Source organism: Nicotiana tabacum, chromosome 5, assembly GCF_000715075.1.
Source record: "Nicotiana tabacum cultivar K326 chromosome 5, ASM71507v2, whole genome shotgun sequence".
Taxonomy (NCBI): Eukaryota; Viridiplantae; Streptophyta; class Magnoliopsida; order Solanales; family Solanaceae; genus Nicotiana; species Nicotiana tabacum.
The window spans coordinates 13,521,537-13,536,509 of NC_134084.1; the positions used below are offsets into that span (position 1 = coordinate 13,521,537).

General features: G+C 40.9%; 1 pseudogene; it reads right to left on the reverse strand.

The window, feature by feature from the left end:
- The window catches only part of LOC142180693 (long-chain-alcohol oxidase FAO4A-like), a 74,302-nt pseudogene that overhangs the window by 1,141 nt on the left and 58,188 nt on the right, over nt 1–14,973 (reverse strand).

Here is a 14,973-nt window from a genome sequence, read left to right on the forward strand (position 1 = left end):
CAATGAGGCCTGAAAGACTATTAAATTCTCTTGAACTTTCTTCTTTTACAGAATTTTCAAATTCCTCAAAACTTGCTTCTTTTACCTTTAAAATTCTTCCTGTTCCATGGTGAGTTCCAATCTCTTTTGCGCCAGTTGCTGCTAAGATTCTTAACAACTTCTCTAAGCCTACATATTAGAAAAGAACAATATAATAAATAATACGAAAAAGGGCCAAAACTGTTCCTAATCTATTCGCTTAAGTTTAAAAATACCCTTTGTTCACCTATTTTGTAAAAACTGTCCTCACCGTTAAAAATCTGGCCCATTCATGCCCCTAACGTCAACTTTTCGTCTCACTCATGCCCTAAAAACTAACAGCCCTATTTTGATTAAGAAAAAAAATTATTATTTATTATGTGTTAATTTCCTATTGGCTTAAATTAAAACCTCACCCCATATCCACTTATTAGCCTATTCCGTCTTACATTTTCACCTTTCAACACCCACGGATCTCCCTCTCCATCTCAGATTTTTCGGCCTTAATTTAATTTTTAAATTAACATTTTTTATTAAATCAATTTTCTGAGTGAAATCAGGTACTCTTTGAAATTGTGCTTCATTGTAAGATTTTATGGTTTAATAAGTTATTTTTCTGCCAACATTATATTTGTTGTGCCATCATGTAGCTTTTAAGAGTTAATTGAAATCATATGACCAATACTTTACGTCATACAACTTTTACCTGAATATATGAACACTAACAGAGTATCAATAGTAATGATCATTGAGCATTTGCAATATTTTTTGTTGTATATTTCCTGATAACTCCGCATCCAATTTTGATTATACCAATGATTTATTTGGTCTCTGCTGTCACACCCCCCTTTTTAAACAAACCTCTACTTCACTAAACCCTCTTAAATAGATAAAAAGATTTAGTAAAGCTTGAAAAGAGTTTTCCAATTAGAACGTGACAAAAATTGTGTTCAAAAGGAAATAACTCAGAGTCGCCACCTGACATTGGTTTCGGTGTGCCAGGTCACCGTTTTTAAAAAAAATGATTTTTTCTTTTAAAACCTTTCAGACTCTAAAAGCAAGTCCGCACCAGAGATTCGGGTAAGGGGGTTCATTTGACTCGGGGAGAAGGTGTTAGGTACTCCCCAAGTCCCGTGAAGGTCACGGTTGCGTACTCGATCTAGGTGGCTTTTAAACATTCAAATTGAGGTAAAACACACAGAAATGAAATAAACACACAAGAGGCTCGAGGTCGTCCCCAACTAATAAAAGAAAAAATAAAAATAAAAAGTAAAAATAAAAATAAAAATAAAAATAAAAACAAAATACTATGCATTCTACTTTAGGCCTCCAAATACAAGTACTTCTGGGCATACCCCGAAAAATATATACAAATCACACGGGGCATTCCCCAGATAATGAACTAAAGAAACGACCTCTTGCCTCGAAAATCAAAATAAAGAAAACTTGAGATTTGCCTACCCAAGTGTGGTCGGCCTAAACATGCTCTTACGAGTCGAAACAATAAAATAATGTGAAAGAAAATTAAGTTAAACTAAATTAATAGCCTGCTGAATTTTCTGTTTTAAATTCTTTAATTTCTCCTACCTCCCGCGACCCATAAGATAGTGATCTAAAATACTTGATTCAAATTATCTACACACGAGGATAGCACTCAACATAGTAGACACATGAAAGAAAACATAGCAACTCAATGAACCAGACAAGAATAATAAAATAAAATGTATCAAGCAACAGATCAAAGCATGACAAGAGCAAATCTAACTTTAGCTGCCTAATCCCTATTCAGACGTGCCTCTCGTTTTCCGACTCTACCTCACCCCAAATCTCACCTGCAGGGATCTTATGTGAAAATCACTAAATCAGATATCCTCCTCTTCCTCCATTTTATCCACAAAATCAATTCCCTCGTATTTTTATCATGAAGACTCCATTAACACCATGTATCCTTATGTTAGACAAACGGAAGCATGAAATTATTTCAAACTTTTAAAGCATTGATTTCATTTTGAACTTTCAGCATTCATTTGATTTCCACACTTTTGAAAAATCAAAATTTCAAGAATGACAACTTGGGCATGTTTGAAAAGCAACAAAAGAAAATTCAGCAGAACATTTCATGTTTAAATTTGCTTAATGTGATAAATAGAAATCGAAGATAAGATAAGTCACATTCAATCTAGCATATCAATTTGATTTTCCCTCAAACTAACTGGAACCTCGCTTGTGCACCAGATTCAAACACAATCACAACACCAAAATCTCTCAAACAAGATTTAAACTAGCCAACATGCACGGTCACCTGGTTAACTAACAGAAAGAGAGACTCCAAACTCGTGACAGAATGTGATATAGACCAACTTATCACACAAACAAGTGGAAAACAACAATTTCGACACATGACCAACTTAATAATTAAAGCTTTAAACCTCACTAACCAAATGCATGTTCTACTGCTATCCATAATACTTAATGGATTCTTCAGCGATTATCAGGTGGCAAATGGAATTATGTCCTCAATAGGAGCTCAATTACACACAAAATCTTTTTCATTTCCTCTTATGCTACAATAAACAATACAGTTCTCAAACAGATCACTTCCTAACAATCAGGAATGCAAGGAGAGCAAGGACCAGATTCAACAAAGCAATCAAAAGCGGTCGGGAAGCTAATTCAAATAAACGTACCAATCTTTACGCTTAGATATACGCATAAGGAGTCATTGGGGATTACTCAACCTTATCGACACTTTGTGTTAAGGGTAGAAAATATTGAAGGATAATTTAATTTGTTTCGAGTTTACACATAATCTCACAAACAGGAACATCAGTGGCAATGACAAACAGTGACGTGATGGCCTCACACTTTATTAACAATTACAAACCAATTAGAGTTTTCGACAGGTTTCACTTTAAGCAAACAAGATAGACTTCAACATGCCTCAAGCTAATCAAATAATGAACAGAGGACTCCAGCATTCTTCTCATGAGAGCCTATTCAAACAGAAACTAATACCAACTCAACTGCAATGTTTCATGCTCTCATTGTCATGTTCAAAATCAAGCAAACCCTATGATTAAACCTCTAAGTTTCAACAGGTAAGAACAGTTTTACGCCCACCGACACTAACAGGAAAACATTGCAAACATCAAGGGGACTAGTCGAACTAAAACTAACAACAATACGACACTTCAATAATCCATACAACTACCAGCCAATTCCAACTTCAGTCGAGCATATTGGAATCAGTCAGATCTGAGATTATACGACATCTGAACACACAAACAAAACAGACCAGATGCACATACCAAAGAAAATCCATCCAAATTCTTCATCAATCAGAATCCAACAATTTGTTTCGATTAACACTTAAACTTAAACCATTTTTTAAGATTTAAACCAATTCTAATGGCTTATTCTAGGCTCTCGTCATATTCGATCACATCTTTACGCAGAGATATAGAAAAGAGGGAGGTATGAACCTGATAGACGAGAATTTTGATTAATTCTGCTTTCAATCGAAGACAAGTGAATCCAGAAATGAAAATCCAAAGAGGACAGGAGCTACAATGCGACAGGATACAAAAACCAACGAACTCAAACTCGAACGACGAACTCGATCTCGGCTCAATCAATCTCCATGTTAAAACAAAATTTAAGAAAAAAAGAAACTAAAATATTTTTTGGGATATTTTCTGATTTTTCGAAATGGAAATAAGTTCTGACAAAAATCTAAACTCACTATTTTTATTTTTTGTATTTTTTTCGAAATTAAATTATGTCTAAAAATCTGAGAATGAAGATGAAAACAAAAGAAGATTTGTTTTTTGTAAACCTTCGCTTCTTTCTCCAACTTCCTCCTCCAAATTTCTGTCTGATTTCTCTCTTATATAGTTCGAGATCGAACAAATGGAGGGTCTAGATTGACAGTGATTCAATCTACGACCTCCATTTATTCGATTCCAACTTAGAGAGCAAGAAAACGCGTCAATAATGATTGTCACACCTCCTTTTTCCGTACCCGCGAGGGGACAAGAGAGTTTTTTCCAATTAAAGGACAATCGAAAGGGGATTTATTTGTTTATTTCAGAGTCGCCACTTGGGAGGTTTAGGGTGTCCCAAGTCACCAATTTTAATCCCGAATCGAGGAAAATAATGACTCTATATTACAGTCTGCATACCAGAAATCCGGATAAGGAATTCTGTTAACCCGGGAGAAGGTGTTAGGCATTCCCGAGTTCCGTGGTTCTAGCACGGTCGCTCAACTGTTATATTCGGCTTGATTATCTGATTTTATACAAGTGTGAACTTGCGTGCAAAATTTAACTTTTAACCGCTTTTGTCATTTACTGTTTTTATCAAGAATTGCAACGTTGTGAAAATGTATCTCGAACCGCGTTACAATCAATGTACCCGTGGTCGTCGACACACTTTGACTCCGTTGAGATTTGGATTTGGGTCACATCAAATGTGCACCCGAGTTTAAGGAAATTAAATTATTAAAGGCGCGCCTAAAGCGACTAGCGTATTTATTTTGGGTAAGACCGTGGAATTTTACTAAACGATCCATCCCGAAGTCCAAATAATTTTTTAAAGCAAATATTTACTGAGGGCCCCGCAATTTGTATTTTATTTGGCGAGGCTCATCTCATTCTTATTATTTTTTTTTTAAAAATGAAATTGCAACGTCATGGACACGCATCTCGAACCACGTCACAATCAATGTACCCGTAATTAGAAATACATTTCGAATCCGTCGAGATTTGGATTTGGGTCACATAAATGTGCACCCGAGTTTAAGACGGTAAGGTTTATTAAAGCGTGTCCTAAAGAGACTAACGTGTTGTTATTTTAGGAGGGTTGTGAGATTTGCTAAACAACCCGTCCTGGAAACTAAATGCTTCAATAATATACATTTAACAAGGGCCCCGCATATGCGCGTTTTGTTTATTTTCATCGAGGCTCATCTCGTTCTTATTTTAAAAGGATATCCTATAGCAACTACGTTTCTTGTCGTGTTTGTCTCTATCAATTGAAAACAGTAGATAATCCTAATTAATTACATGCTTTGCAAGTTGTTTGTAATGGAATTCGGAAATGCTTAGCAAATCGGGACCGAAGCTGCGTGCACAGTCGGCCAAACAAATAATCATGGGCCCAAATCCAGCCCACGCGCGGTTGGCCAGACCTGGGCCACTGCTCGTTCGATGCGGGCCTGCCTGGTCTGTCTTCGACCTGGGCTCGACCTTCATGAGGTTGAGGCCCTGAATTTGTGTTCTTTATCTTGAAACATGATTTTAAGAGTCATATATGGCAATTTATTGGAAAGGAAAGAACTTAATTTACAGTGTACAAGTTTCATGCTTGGACTACATTACAGCATATATGGCAAAGTAAACTAAATCTGAGATGCAACCTAATTCATTGAGACCACTTTTATCTAACAGCATACATATATAATTATCATTCGATACCCTATATTGACCTCAACTAGGCTTGTTAGCTAACTTCAGTATCCCAAAATATGAGCTATTAGACATTACATGACATTCAACACAACAGTACATGTATATAAACAACATCTGCAGATCTTCTCTTTTATACTCATTGCTCAAACTTTCGAGTTACATTGGTAGTGTAATTGTGTACCTGGTATGGAGGACAAAGAAGGAAGGAATGATCAGCTAGGCAGTATGCAGTAAACACAGCAACAACAAATACTCAGCAACAACACAGCAACAACCAACTAAACCAAATGTTTTCCATAGCCACAGACAACCAACAATGATCTCCCAGAATACAAGGACTAGCAAGTAGTCGAGTGCCAAGCCAGTAATCTCAGGAAAGAGTAAAGAAATAGCAGCAGTAACTGAGGGTTCAAATGCAGTAAAACCACCAGTTTAATCAACCACAAACAACTCAGTCAATGCAAGCAACAGAACTTGGCCAAGACAGATTGACCAAAATGCATTCTTATACCACTTTCAGGCAGTGTTTGGTTACAATGTCTTACTCGAGCCTCTCTTATGTTTTCAATCTTTTCTTTTAACTCACCACTCTTTCTTAAGACTTAAAGATTCCAGCCTTAAGACTAAAAATTCCAACCTTTTGTTTTCTCTTTTTCTGAAGACTAAAAGTCCAGCCCTTTTTCAGTTCTCAAATGGCCTATTTATAAGCCAAAGTGACCAAGTGCAGCTAAGCTGCCCCCATGCTGCAACTTGCAGCCTGCCCCTACCCTGTTAAACCCATGCTTGAGCATCTCTTGGTGCCAGCCCCCTTTGTTCCCCACGCCTGGTTTATTCTTTAATCAAGGATTAGGGGCTTATTTTAGTATTCCTTTTAAACCCATACTCTTGTGTCTTGTCCCCCCATTGGCATTAGTTTAATCCTAATATAGTACCCCATTTGTCAGCTCACTTAAACTAATTACTTCTGTTCTTTTTAACACCCCAGAATACCCCTGTCAACCTTGATTATTACTGCCCCTGCCTATTGCAGCATCAAGGCATTTTTTGAACTGATGAAAGTTCGAACTCAAGACTGCCTGGGCTGAACCTTTTCAGTCAGTTTTATAGTGCAAACAAACCATTTCAAACAATGCTGGGGCATACAGTCAGTGACAAAGCTCAATTAGTCATGCGACCTTATTAGCTCATTCGATTTATTAGTTATAGAAAGCTAATCGACGATATTTATCGAGTCGACTATACTAATTATAACAGGTAATAATCAATCGCTCACATAAACAATATGTTTAGGGACCTAAAGGGCATCAGACAATTCTGTGTTCAATAACTGGGAACCTATATAAGTTTATTCATTTGACGACCAATCTAATAGAACATGTTCATCACAGAGTACATTCAGAATACACACATAGAAAATCAACCGACCAAAAAAAAAGGTCTTTAAAGAGATGAAAGAAATCCGAATGAAAAATAACAAAAATAACAAACAAACCCAACGAAACATGCTGACCACTTAATTAAAAACTAACACAAAAGAAAGGAAAACGTACCGAAAATGTTTAAATCACACAGACCCAAATCTGATTCATCTTCGAACTTTGAGGCCGAACAAACTTTAATCAGGGTGTTCTCACATGAGAACACCTTGATTAAGGTCTATTAGACCTCAAACCCATGTCCAAACCGGCCGGATTCCCCAGGTGCGTGTGTTCTAAAGTCTGGATTTCTAGATCTGATTTTTAGGGAGTTGTGGGTAGATTCGGACCAAACCAAGCTTGGTTTGGTCACGAGGAAGGTCAGGGGAGTGTCTGGTATGAAGATAAGGTGGTTTGGCATAGATCCGGGTTCGACTCAAATCTTCAAATGAAGATTCGAGACGAACGAAAGTGATTCGAGGCTCGTGGTTAGTGGATTCGTGTTCAGGACAATGAGGTGGTCCTAGGGTGTTCAGGAGGCGGTCATCGGCGTTCATGCCGCCGGCTTTAATGGCGAGGGATACTGGGGCGGCTGCTAGGGTTCGAGGATGAGAAGGGGTTGTGTTTGGGACGAGGGTGTACAGTGGGGAAGGCGGGGTTTGGTTTGGGGGGCGTGGGGTGTAATGGAGAGCTTATATATGTATTGAGGATTTAGATCCTGGCCGTTGGATCAATGGGGATCTATGGCCAGGATCCATCCACTTAGGAAAGACGGTGTCGTTTGGGCGTGATGGTGGGTGAGACCGGGTAAAGGGCATGGATCGGGCCATGTTGACGGGTTTAGAGGAGGGCCTGGATCCGTTGGATCAATGGGGTTGGACGGCTTAGATCATCTTGCCTGAAACGACGTCGTTGAGGCGAGTTGAACAGCCTGATCTGGACCGTTCGTTTGAATCAGATCAACGGTTTTGGTAGGGATGCCAATACGGCGTCGTTTGAGTCCGTGTTTGGGCAGGCTTGTTTTGGACTGGATCATAGTGCTGGTTTGGGCCTGTTTTATTTCATTTCTTTTGGGCCCAAACCGGTTTTCCCTCACTCTTTTACTTTTTTTTTTTTTTCTTTTTTTTTTCTTTTTAATAATAATAAATAAAATAGTGTAATTAAAATCAACAACACTGTAACATTTCCACATAATTATCACAAAAATATTTAAGTAAGTTAAATCACAACCTAGAACGAACGACGCACATATATTCATATTTTTGAATTTTGTTTTAACGACACATATATTTTATATATATATTTTTTTTTGTATTTTCGTTTGATAATGACTAGATGCAAAATGGACAGACCCACAAACACATGTCACGGACAGATCGAAAAATTGTACATCGAAACCATTTGTCACTATTTTTATTTTCTTTTGGAGTGATTGTCCGTAAAGTAAAAATCACGTGCTTACAGCTGCCCCTCTTTGCCCGAAGACACGAAGGGTTTTCGCGCAAAGATAAAGCGAGCGATTTTTGCCCGTCCGAATACTCCGTGTGAAGCATTTTTTTGAAAAAGATTTGACCGAACCTTTGCTTCAGAGGTTTCCTACATATCCTGGGCTGAACAGGAATCAGGTCAATGTAGTTCGGGAAATCTTTGGTAGCTGGGACTACCGTGTGACTGTAGTGTTTGCTGTTGTTGTGCGCTGTTGCATGCTGCTGTAGGATGCCACTGCTCAAACGATCTCCCTATTACATTGCTCAAAGGAAAACAAGAAGCTAAGCTAAACTGAGGATCCTGAAATCCCATCCATCTTCAACTTGTTCTTGTTGCCTTGCTTTCTTGTCGGCTACCACTTTCCTCCGATGCCTTTACCTTGTGACTTTGGGAGATGATGCTGGTCCTTTGCTGACGTTTGAATGCCAGTTTCATCACTTTGCTTGATCCGCTGGGGACACGACTTTCTTCTTTAAATTTTCCAATGGTTTCTTCAATGGTATGTTTCTTCATCAGCATCGTCATACTGGGCATGCTACAGCGCTCCCAAACTGCTTCTTTTGAGATGCGTTCCTTTTTCCTTTTGAATTGCGCGCTTGCCTCTGCAGTTGTCTGCTTCTTGGTGCTGGGGATTTCATGGTTTCCTGGTGGGCGACCTAGAACTTAAATGTATTCCCGCATTATACTGGTGGGCGACCTAGAACTTAAATGTATTCCCGCATTATACTGGTGGGCGACCTAGAACTTAAATGTATTCCCGCATTATACTGGTGGGCGACCTAGAACTTAAAATGTATTCCCGCATTATACTGGTGGGCGACCTAGAACTTAAAATGTATTCCCGCATTATACTGGTGGGCGACCTAGAACTTAAAAGTATTCCCGCATTATACTGGTGGGCGACCTAGAACTTAAAAGTATTCCCGCATTATACTGGTGGGCGACCTAGAACTTAAAAGTATTCCCGCATTATACTGGTGGGCGACCTAGAACTTAAAAGTATTCCCGCATTATACTGGTGGACGACCTAGAACTTAAAAGTATTCCCGCATTATACTGGTGGGCGACCTAGAACTTAAAAATGTATTCCCGCATTATACTGGTGGGCAACCTAGAACTGGAATGTATTCCCGCATTATACTGGTGGGCGACCTAGAACTTAAAAGTATTCCCGCATTATACTGGTGGGCGACCTAGAACTTAAAAGTATTCCCGCATTATACTGGTGGGCGACCTAGAACTTAAAAGTATTCCCGCATTATACTGGTGGGCGACCTAGAACTTGAATGTATTCCCGCATTATACTGGTGGGCGACCTAGAACTTAAATGTATTCCCGCATTATACTGGTGGGCGACCTAGAACTTAAAAATGTATTCCCGCATTATACTGGTGGGCGACCTAGAACTTAAAAGTATTCCCGCATTATACTGGTGGGCGACCTAGAACTTGAATGTATTCCCGCATTATACTGGTGGGCGACCTAGAACTTGAATGTATTCCCGCTTTATACTGGTGGGCGACCTAGAACTTAAAAGTATTCCCGCATTATACTGGTGGGCGACCTAGAACTTAAAAGTATTCCCGCATTATACTGGTGGGCGACCTAGAACTTGAATGTATTCCCGCATTATACTGGTGGGCGACCTAGAACTTGAATGTATTCCCGCATTATACTGGTGGGCGACCTAGAACTTAAATGTATTCCCGCATTATACTGGTGGGCGACCTAGAACTTAAAAGTATTCCCGCATTATACTGGTGGGCGACCTAGAACTTAAAAGTATTCCCGCATTATACTGGTGGGCGACCTAGAACTTAAAAATGTATTCCCGCATTATACTGGTGGGCGACCTAGAACTTAAAAGTATTCCCGCATTATACTGGTGGGCGACCTAGAACTTAAATGTATTCCCGCATTATACTGGTGGGCAACCTAGAACTGGAATGTATTCCCGCATTATACTGGTGGGCGACCTAGAACTTGAATGTATTCCCGCGTTATACTGGTGGGCGACCTAGAACTTAAAAGTATTGAAATTGCTTCCCCGTTCTTCCGAGAAAATTTTCGACAATCGGCGGAAAATTTTCTGCCCCAGTTTTTGGTGACTTCCATGGCGTTGCATCTTGCTGCCCTCATCAATCCTCTGTTCCCTGCAACAGACAAAAGGATTTGGTCAGTTTTAATCGTGGTGGTAGAGGGTGCCTTTCTGGCGAGCAATTTTTCTCTCTTCCTCTTTTCTTGCTCTTTGTCCCTATAATTGTTTGGCGGGCAAAGTTGCCTGTTGGGGGTCTCTAGCCTGCTGGGGATTGGTTTTCAATTTATCCCCTTTTCTGCTTTCTCTTTAAACACATGATGTGGGAGTCTGCTTCTAACTCCCGAAACCACTCCCTTTTGGAGCTTACTTCTTCCAAAATTTCCGGGCACAATCACTGCATTGCCCGGGACCGGCCTCTAAGACTGTTTGTATTATCCTGCATTGGATGAATTCCCCTTTGGTTCCTGGTAGTAAGCTTTCGAAAAATCCTTTCAAGACACATTTTAGGAAAAGAAATAAAAGATATGGAAAGGAGAAAATCTTTCTGAACCAATATTTTTTGTGGGAGGAGACAATCAAAAGAACTTATCTGGAGGACATGACTGGTCCCCGTGATCATGACGTGCACCATAGATTCCCGACCCAGTCTATTTGTATCAATCGATTTGCCCGATGGTCTGACTTGCGGGGGATGATAAAGGAGTGTCCGTTTTGGATGTTGTAGCTTTTGCCGATCTGTCTTGTCGCCTCATAGTGCCCTTCGAGGGGTTTTCACTAATGAGACTCTCTCGTTTCTCTCATCTCCCGGCGCCTTATGGTGCCTGTGAAGGTTTTCACCGATAAGACTCTCTCATTTTATTTCTTTCGAGGAATCAGGGCGTTGTAGATACGACCTTCTCTTCTGGAAACTTCTTTGACTATCAATCCATTCCCAGTCTTACGATCCTCTTCTTTGCTGGGGATTGGTGTACCATTCTCGGTCTTATTTACCTGACTCGACATCTTTTGAACATTGATCGGGAGGTCTTTTGGACGTTGAATGTTGGTTCTGGTGTGGAGTTAAAGAAAGGCTATGAAAAAATGAAAATAATTTGATGGGTGATGTGCTACAACTTTTGGAATCAAACCTTTGTTGGAATTTTAAAATATAACTTCTGCCCCAGGTTTCTTGCTTGGGGAATTTATTTTTATACTTATGTTGCGCTATGTGCGTTACGCCCGCTTTACGCACACTATGTACATTATGCATCGTATATCCACTATGATGCATACTATGACCGAGCCGTGAGGCGCCTACGTATCCTCTTTGAGGAATCAGGTCAAACGTAGTTCCCACGATTTTGTATTTCTTATGATTTTATCTTCTTCTTTTTTTATGTCCTTTCCATTAGTGATTCCAAAAGAGGGGTATGAAAGAATTACTTAAGGCTCAAAGGGGGAAGCAAGGGTTAAACAGTGTTTGGATAGAAGAAAGAATTGCCTCCGTCATCGAAGCAAGGGTTAAACAGTGTTTGGGTAGAAGAAAAAAAAAAAAAATTGCCTCCGTCATCTCATTATCCAATAAATGCCAAATACAAACAAATAGACCAAAAATTGCCATAATTAAAGAAGTTACGCATAATATCTCTTGACTGCATCTGAATTGATAGCCATGTCGACACATCTACCTTCGACATCTGTCAAACACAAAGCACCGTTGGACAATACTCTGGTCACGATATAAGGCCCTTGCCAATTTGGGGCGAATTTGCCTTTTGCCTCGACCTGATGTGGGAGGATCTTCTTTAATACCAGCTGCCCTACTTCAAACTTCCTGGGGCGCACCTTCTTATCATACGCTCTTGCCATTCTCTTTTGGTACAGCTGACCATGGCACACTGCTGCCAATCTTTTCTCATCTATCAGGCTCAACTGTTCCAATCGAGCTTTGACCCATTCATCATCATCAATCCCGGCTTCAGCGACAATTCGGAGGGACGGAATCTCGACCTCCGCTGGTATCACGGCCTCAGTTCCATACACCAACAAATAAGGAGTTGTGCCTATGGAAGTCCGGACGGTAGTGCGGTAACCCAACAAAGCAAAGGGTAATTTCTCGTGCCATTGTCTGGACCCTTCCACCATTTTTCGCAGTATCTTCTTGATATTCTTATTGGCTGCTTCGACTGCTCCATTTGCCTTAGGACGATATGGGGTGGAATTGCGGTGTGTAATCTTGAATTGTTGGCATACCTCTCTCATCAAGCTGCTATTAAGATTCGCACCATTATCCGTGATGATCACTTTTGGGATCCCAAATCTACAGATGATATGGGAGTGAACAAAGTCCACCACTGCCTTCTTAGTTACTGATTTGAAGGTTTTAGCCTCAACCCATTTGGTGAAGTAATCAATGGTCACTAGAATGAACCTATGACTGTTGGATGCTGCTGGCTCAATGGGCCCAATGACATCCATGCCCCATGCTACAAATGGCCAGGGTGCTGACATCGTATGTAACTCTGTTGGCGGAGAGTGAATCAAGTCTCCATGTATCTGGCACTGATGGCATTTCCTCACGAAAGTGATACAGTCGTGTTCCATGGTGAGCCAATAACACCCTGTTCGAAGGATCTTTCTTGCCAATACATATCCACTCATGTGCGGCCCACAAACTCCGGCATGTACTTCCGCCATAACCGTCGTTGCCTGCCCGGCATCTATGCATCTCAACAATCCCAAATCCGGGGTTCTTTTGTACAATATTCCCCCACTGAGGAAGAAACCATTCGACAAACGCCGGAGGGCTCTTTTTTGGTCTCCAGAGGTATGTTCTGGATATATTCCCATCCTGAGGTATTCCTTGATATCATGAAACCAGGGTTTGCTATCGGCTTCTTCTTCTATGGCATTGCAGTAGGCGTGCTAATCACGGACCTGGATGTGTAGAGGATCAACATACATTTTGTCAGGGTGGTGCAGCATTGATGCTAAGGTGGCTAAGGCATCCGCAACCTCATTGTGAACTCTCGGGATGTGTTTGAACTTTACCGATCGAAATTGCTTGCTCAGATCATGCAAGCATTGTCGGTATGGTACGAGTTTTAGATCTCGTGTTTCCCATTCTCCCTGAATTTGATGTATCAAGAGGTCCGAGTCTCCCAAGACCAAGACGTCTTGGACATCCATGTCGGCAGCCAGGCGCAGCCCCAGAATGCAAGCCTCATATTCGGCCATATTGTTGGTGCAATAGAAGCGTAGTTGAGCCGTAACAGGATAATGCCGTCCTGTTTCAGAAATGAGTACTGCCCCTATTCCAACCCCTTTTGCGTTTGCAGCTCCATCGAAGAAAAGCTTCCAACCCGGTTCCTCGGGTAATTCCAACTCATTCGTATGCATCACCTCTTCGTCAGGAAAATACGTTCTTAAGGGCTCGTATTTTTCATCAACGGGATTCTCTGCCAAATGGTCTGCCAGTGCCTGGGCTTTCATGGCCGTCCTCGTCACGTAGATGATATCAAATTCTGTGAGCAGAATTTGCCATTTTGCTAACCTTCCCGTGGGCATAGGTTTTTGAAAGATATACTTCAACGGGTCCAAACGGGATATGAGATAAGTAGTGTATGAAGACAGGTAGTGCTTCAACTTCTGAGCTACCCAAGTTAGGGCGCAGCATGTTTTCTCGAGTTGAGTGTACTTGACCTCATGTACTGTGAATTTCTTGCTAAGATAGTAGATGGCCTGCTCCTTCCTTCCTGTGTCATCATGTTGCCCCAGTACACAACCAAATGAATTTTCCAAGACCGTCAGGTAAAGAATTAGAGGTTTCCCGGGCTTAGGCGGGACCAATACGGGTGGATTGGACAGATACCCTTTGATTTGGTCGAAAGCCTCCTGACACTCTGCCGTCCAATCTACCGCCGCATCCTTTTTCAGCAGCCGAAATATGGGTTCACAAGTTGCTGTGAGTTGAGCGATGAACCTGCTGATGTAATTGAGTCTACCCAACAAACTCATTACCTCCGTTCTGTTCCTTGGCGATGGCAAATCTCGGATGGATTCAATTTTGGATGGGTCTAACTCAATCCCCCGTCGACTGACGATGAATCCTAGCAACTTTCCTGATGGAACCCCGAATGCGCATTTGGCCGGGTTAAGCTTGATATCATACCTCCGGAGTCTTTGGAAAAATCTCCTTAGGTCTGCCACATGGTCCTCCTGACGCCAAGATTTGATGATCACATCATCGACGTACACCTCTATTTCTTTGTGTATCATGTCATGAAACACAGCAGTCATTGCTCGCATGTACGTTGCCCCAGCGTTCTTTAATCCGAACGGCATTACCCGATAGCAGTAGGTTCCCCATGGCGTAATAAACGCTGTCTTCTCAACATCCTCCTCATCCATTAGGATCTGATGATAACCTGCATAGCAATCCACAAAGGATCCGATCTCGCGCCCAGCGCAATTATCGATCAGGATATGAATGTTGGGCAACGGGAAATTGTCCTTGGGACTTGCTTTTTTGAGGTTGCGGTAGTCGACGCACACCCTGATTTTTCCA